We start from the raw sequence: 7,338 nt of genomic DNA, 5'->3' as shown, positions 1-7,338 counted from the left end.
CCTAGAACATTTTATTTAAGATTTCCAAAGTACTTTGGAATTTCTTTAAATATCCCTTATAATTTTTTTTTTAAATTTCTTTAAATTATAAATAAAAATTGAAAATTCCTTGACATCTTTCAACACATCCTCAAATATCTAACATCTTTTGACACATCTTGAAATTTTTTAAAGCTTCAAAATGAGATTTAGAAAATAGAAAAATTTCAAAACCTTAAATATTGAAACGTTTGTAGATTAGAGTTTTGAAAATGGGATCAGTAAAGTGGAAAGCTGATTCAAGCTTTCGAAATTTAATTTTTTTAAACTCGATATGATTCAAATCTAAATTTGGAATTGTAAACTTGGAATTTTATTTATAAATATTAATAACCTTAAATAAATTGAAAGCGTTTGAAACTGAAATGTATGTTTTTCAATTCGACAATCTCTGAATAAAATTATTTCAGAATGAAATTTAGAAAACAGAAAAATTTCAAAACGTTAACAATTTTAATGTTTGTAGATTAGTTAAAATATTAAATTAAAGTTTTAATAGAAATTACTCGAGTTAAAGTTTAACTATTTTTAAAACGATTTTTGTATATAACTATAAAATTACATACATTTTTTTTTTTGGAAAACATAATTTTAAATTTGGAATGCTTTCAATTTATTTGCGCTTACTTATTATTTGTAAATAAACTCCCATGTTTTCAATTCAAAATTTGAAAACTTGAATCCTATCGGGATGAAACGTTCCAAGGAATTTTCAATTAATTTCAATAATTTAAGTGATTTCAAAGAATCTAACGACTTTTCACCTTTTCTGGTTAAAAGCGCAATAACCTTGTTAAAAATTTAATTTTTTTCGGTTGATGATTTATATTTAGTCAAAAAAATTTTTTGTTGAAAACTATCCTTTTATTTAAAAAATTTTGCTTTTGTTATTGGTTACAAATTAATATTTTCAAACTACAAATTTAACTATTCTATGCTCCGTTGAAAAGTGATGTTTTTTAGATGATAATTTTTGTATTTGATTAAATACACGTCTTTCTTTGTAGAAAATTAATCTTTTTTGTCGAAACTATTGGAATTACGATTGGTCGATAAATAAATGTTAAATATTTTAAAATATACATGTAATACAAATGGTTATATTCTTTTTAATTAGTGTACACAATTTTAAATGCATAAATTAGTAAAAATAATTAAATAGATAGGAAATGATTAAATTAAATAATATGATATTTTTTAGTAACTGAATACTTATTTCATTTTTAATGTAATGCTCATAATGTATGTAATACGAAATTTGCAAATCGCTTCGGGCGCTTGAAACGCAAGTTACGGCTTTGAGGACGATTAACGCGGGCTACAAAGTTGACCGCGGAGCACACGAGCGCTCAATTGCCGGTTGTAACGCGTGTTTTCAAAACAAACTCGATTTGTTAAGTTTTCGTGAGTTTCGTTAAGTCCGAAGTGAATAGTTGTTTTCGTCGGGTGCAACTATTTAATCGTGCAGTATTGCATTGTTTTCCTGTTTTTCAGTGTTAGTGCGTGTTGTGTTTTTTAATTTTAAGAGGGACCCAAAGATGGATTAGGATTAACATGGATGTTAATCCTAATTTAAGAAAGCCGGCGAACTAAACTCCAAAATGGTATTTTTGATCCATCACTGTAAAAAATATTTCTTGTAATTTTACCACTTTCAGAGAGGGACTTAATATTTAATGCTCCTAAAGAAGCGTTTTTACGGGGAAAAATAAAAACTGCCTTCAGTTTGTATTTCACTTTTAGGTATTGCGATTATACAGTTCATTTTGTAAAAATACACCTGATATTTATACTGTCTTACTCATAATAGCCCTGCAGGGTCTACATTACAAAAAATGAATATCACCGACTTCGATTTAATTTAATTTTTCGCTGCCGCTTGAACTTTGAACTTTCCTCATTAGCGTCTTCCGCATGCCCATTAGCGTCAATAGCAGGGATTTCGTTAATTGCGTCTTTGGTCTTCATTTTCTTGCATGATGTAATTCTTTCTGAAACCGATTTTATTATAAAACCAGAGCTGAATAACACAGCACAAAATGGCACAACAAAAAACGTTTCTATATATAAAATGTTCCTTTAGCAAAATTTTTGAATAAGAGAATATTCCACCGAACGTCCAAATGAACAACATTTTTTACTGATAACTTTGTAAACCAGGAAAAGTGCTAAAATATTTCTAAATTTAACCTGTAAATAAATTATTATTGAAAAAGAATTATAATGCATGATTAAAATTTCAGTTGGAACAACATTTATGGGTAAAATAGAAATGTCAAAAAATATTTCGTTCATTTGAACGTTTAGAACTTCAGGCATATACATTTTCGGCAAAAATTCCTTGTCATACAAAAGTTTTCGATCAATTAGCTCATGTGTCTACTAAAGAAATTGATTTTCAATAAAAAAACTGAATATTCAAACAAAACAAATTAATTTTCAACAAAAAAGTTTAACTTTTAATCGATGAATTGTATCCAACCTAATAGATGAATTAAAAAAAAGGTTCATACTGAAGCGTAATACTGGAATTTTTAACCGAAAAGAAGAATTTTAAAGAAAAAAAATTTTATCCAAATTATTAAATGCCTAACAAGAAAATATCAATTTTCAACCGAAAATGTACATTCAAAATTTAGGTAGAATTAAGTAATTTTCAACCATAAAGATTAATTTTCTACCAAAAAGGTAAATTTTTCACAAAGTGAATAAATTTTCAAACAACTAGTTTAATTTCCTAATAAATACAAAAATATTTCAAAATGCAATAAAAATTATGATTTAATTAGTGTAAACTGAGATAGTCTGGAAAGTCTGCGATGATAGATAAAGTAGAGATCACTTTTTTAAACTGACCCAACTGATTAAAATAAAGAAAATTGGAATTTTACTGCAGCTAGAAGTAAATTCCAGTCAAGTTGCTACCTTCATTCGATTTATAAGACTTACAAAAATTCAAGTTGAATTGTGATGAATTTAACAAAATTGGAAAAAATGTTTAAAATTCCATTGATTTCAATAAAATTAATTTTAAAGGGAGTTTAAGAAACACGAGGAGAACTCAGTTATTGTGAACTGAAAACAATTTAAAAATATTTTCAAAAATTTAGAAAAATCTAAGGATATTTGAAAGAATATAATGAAAAGCAAAAATGTCATTGAATAGAATTGTGTGAATTTGAAGAATTCAGATGAATCAAATAAACTCAGGTTAAATTAATAAGAACTTTTGGACATTCCAAAATCCTTTCAAATTTAATGAAATCTGATATTTCCTGCAATCCTAAAAAATTTATTTAAACATTTTGAGAGCTTGATCCCTTAAAATTATTTAAACCAATTTAAAATTGCTTGGAAGTTTTTTAACTTTCGTAGAACTGTACACATTCTGTGAAATCCCTTGAAATTTCTTAAAAATGCCTTGGAGTTTTTAAAAATAGCCTAAAATATTAAAAATCTTTAAATCCCCATTAAGTTACTACATTCAATTGAAAATACCTTGGAATATTTTTAAATACTTTCAAATATTTCGAAACCCTTACATTCTTTTGAAATTCCTTTCAATTTATTAAAGCTCTTTAAAAAAAACTCTGAATTTTAAAAATAACTTTTAAAATCCTTTGGAATCATTTTCCAATATTGAAATTCATTAAAAAGCCCTGTGAATTTTTTAACTTTCATAAAATTTTGCACACCCTTCGAAATCTTTGAAAATCCTGGAAATTTTTTAAAGTTCTTCATTTTTGGTTGAAAACATCCATTTTTAACAAAAGCGAACTAACTTAATTGCAATATATTCCAAGCAAACTTATGGCTCATTTCCGTCCCGGAATTTATTTTATTCCAAGGACTGAAGCACTCAAATGGGATCACCGATACGAGGAGCAGGATCATTCAGAGGGATCTTTACGTTTCGGCACGCACAGAATCCGAAAATCAGTTATATGATTAATTTTCATAATTAAAAAATAGATAGAACTGCTTTGCTGATAGATAAATGAATTTTAAGGGACAATTTTCATAGATATTAAATGTATTTGAAAATCACACCCATAACATTTTTCGATAACGACAAAATTTTAAAAAAAAGTTTCATTATTTTCAAAATTACGAATTTTAAGAGATTCTTATGTTATATTTAGTAGAATCTTTATATAGCCTGTAAGGCTATATAAATATTATGTCATATTATTATATTATGTCAGTTCAATTTTTCGATCAGACAAAAAATCAAAAAGTATATTTTTGATTTTTTAAATTCGATGAAACGTCAAAAAGTTATGTGATTTTCAACATTTTGAAAATTTTCAAAGAAAGGAAAAAAAAGTTTTTTAATGAGTCAAAAAATATCAATGCAAATTTCTACTAGATATAAAATATGTTTTTCGAAACTATTATCATGAAATTTCTTAATTAGACAAAAGTTCCAAAAGTTAAATCATTTTTAAAAATATGCAATTTTGGGTTCTTAAGAGATCCATAAGTTTAAAGCGTTGTTTTTAGTTGATTTTAATAAGATTTACAAATTATTTTGATGAAATTTTTTAATTGGACACAAGTTATCGAGCGCGAAGCGCGAGTTTCAGAATGAGAATGTAATCGTCAAAGCTGTAGGTGCTTTGAGAACTTTCTTTAAAAACAAATAGAAAAAAAATGTAAGTTACAATTTATGGTTGTAATTCCTCAAATGTTTAAACAACAGTTTTTGATTTAATTTATAGTATTTATAATGTTTAAAAAAATTAAGTTGAATTGTATGCATTAAGGGCATCTGATACTTAGAAAATTATCGATTTTACCAGTTTTAGGTTCCGACGGCTCTTTTCTTTAATAATCAATATTTTGTCTCAAAAATTTGAGACATGATAGCAACCATGATAACGGACGTCCCCACACACTTTTTTTTGGTTTAATTCACAGAAGTTTTAATTTAGCAAAATCTGATTAATTTGCATAGCGCTTAGGAATTAGTATCGATTCAACCAGTTTTAGGTTCCGACAGCTTTTTTTCTACCCGCACACTTTAATATATTGTTTTTTCAAAAAAAATTTGGAAATTGCTAACAACGTGTGTATATTTGGAGATTATGTATGTTACAATTTTCTTGTGCGTTACTTCCAAACTACACAATATTTTTGGCCGAAAACTTTAGACTTACAAATAAACATAGTAACTAATCTCCCGGAACTAACCTTGTTTGCAGGCAATCAAAAAAGTTTATTTCATAAATAATTTCCCAGTGGCGAAAAATTGAACATTAGTTTCAAAGTTTCATGCTGTTTCGTATGCCCTCTACACCGAAAATTTCAAAATTTATCTATCTACATTACCAGCTACGCTGGTAAGATATTTTATCACACCCATGGACATAGGAAACAAGGGACTAAGCATGCCATTGCGGGGGTGGTGCAATGAGGGGGGAGGTCCGCCACCTTTTGATGTCCCGCGACAAACATGGCATAATCAAATGGCATGTCCTAAGATGGCGGCTCTCCCCACTCATGGAATTCTCCCCCGTCCCGTGGATTCAACCCCGCTCGCCCAAGTTAGGATGACATGCCTAGTCATGTGTTTCCTATGTCCATGATTACACCATAATTATTCTAGAGTGCTTACCGACAGAATCGGTACGATAGATACCTACATTATGGGAATGACAGAGAGCTAAAAATCACCCTAACCACAAAATAATACACATGCATAACATTTGGTAATTAGCACAATAACATTTTTTTGTTATTATCCCTGAAAAAAGAGTCCGGGGACGTCCGTTATGATATTTTATAGCATCTCCGAATTCAGTTTTTAAAAATTTTCATTTTTGTGGAAAAAAGCCGTCGGAACTATACCCGATTGACCACATGACAAAGTATCACATGCCCTTAAACGTACGAATACAAGAGCCCATCTGCGCCATTTCCCTTTCGGGGAAGGCGTGAGTCATTCGGAGGGGAAAGGAATAATGTGAGAAAGGGTTATAAAATTTGTAGAGTGATCCAGAATTCACATGTTATTTATTTAAATAACACGTTCGTTCTGCAACACTGATCCGACCCAGGTTGCTGATTAATCTCTCTAGAAATCACCTTAAGTGAAGATCCTCACAAAGTCGTTATGTAAGGTTCCCCACTTGGGTCCATTAGTATCCAAGGTATTTTTTTTTAGGCGTCATTCACTCTACTGACACTCTTATTAATAACTATTTGCCGCCATACTTTTTTGTCCTGGCATACTTCTCGAGCTGCTTTTACAATTTTGAATAGATATATTGTGTTTACAATATGTACGCCTTTTGACTAGTGCCACCTAGCCCCCTTACCACGCCAAAGTAAAAAACTATTTGACACCTAAATAGTTTTCGGGCTAGAAGAGTATTTTGAAAACTGAAGACTTTCTTAGCCAGTATGAAATCTGCAGCATGCTTATAAAAAAATTATCTCAATCATACTTTGCATGCGTGTGATTCATTGGAAGAAATAAGTCTAGGGGAAAGATATGCATACAGAATCTAAAAAGTTAAAACTTGTATAGATGCTCAATTTTAAATTAACTGTGAGCGCCTTTCCAATATGAAATGCAACCGTTATGATTTCAAAATACTGTGGTTTACAGCAGATAAAATAAATAACATTGCGTGCATGTGATAATGAATATTTTAATGGAAAAACAACCTGTCACACTTTGCATGTGTGTGACTTATTTGAGGGGTCACGGGGGTCACATCCAGAATTGTCAATATTACGTGAATTCGAGTCAAAACTGAAATTTTGAGTTTACAGTCATAAAATACGATTAAATAATTACTTTTTAAATATTAAACCATAATTCTGTTTTATAGGGTGCCGCAAAACCTATAATTAAAGAATGGGGCTTTGCGAGTTTTTGTCTCTACTTATAATTCTTTGCCTTTTTTTAAAACCAAATTGTTTCTAATACATAAAGCTTAACTTTTTGTTTATAAGTACATGTTTAAATAACTCTCGACAATAACTCTCGCATTTTTCAACTTTTCAGTTAGAGTGAGGCAATAATAATGTTAATTTGACATAAATAATGGTTCAAATCATTGCAAGTTTGTTGTAAAACTTTTTAATTAAAGTCAGGTAATAATTGATGAAAGTGCACGGACATAATTGTTTTAACAATTTATTATTTGTTATAGTTATTTTCTCTTTGTATAATGCTGATAAGCACCATATACCAGGTGTATACATATGAAACCGGTATTGCCATTTAGCGGCCAGTAGGCACACTTGTAGGCACTGTCGGAACTTACCATTTGTGCTTATTGGCGTATT

At 29.3% G+C, this 7,338-nt stretch overlaps 1 protein-coding gene across 4 annotated transcripts in view; it reads left to right on the top strand.

Moving 5' to 3' along the window:
* The first annotated feature begins 1,381 nt into the window (after nucleotides 1-1,381).
* LOC117180926 (acetylcholine receptor subunit beta-like 2) overlaps nucleotides 1,382-7,338 on the top strand; it is a 562,005-nt gene continuing 556,048 nt past the window's right edge. For 3 of the 4 annotated variants that reach the window (XM_033373559.1, XM_033373558.1, XM_033373563.1), the window contains exon 1: nucleotides 1,382-1,643. The gene's annotated coding sequence lies outside the window, so the exon portion shown is untranslated. The remainder of the gene's footprint in view (nucleotides 1,644-7,338) is intronic. The other variant, XM_033373561.1, reaches the window with a different exon arrangement.

This window comes from Belonocnema kinseyi, chromosome 9 (genome assembly GCF_010883055.1).
Source record: "Belonocnema kinseyi isolate 2016_QV_RU_SX_M_011 chromosome 9, B_treatae_v1, whole genome shotgun sequence".
Lineage (NCBI taxonomy): Eukaryota > Metazoa > Arthropoda > Insecta > Hymenoptera > Cynipidae > Belonocnema > Belonocnema kinseyi.
Note: the sequence above shows the minus strand (reverse complement) of the source record. Positions and strands in the feature narration are given on the sequence as shown.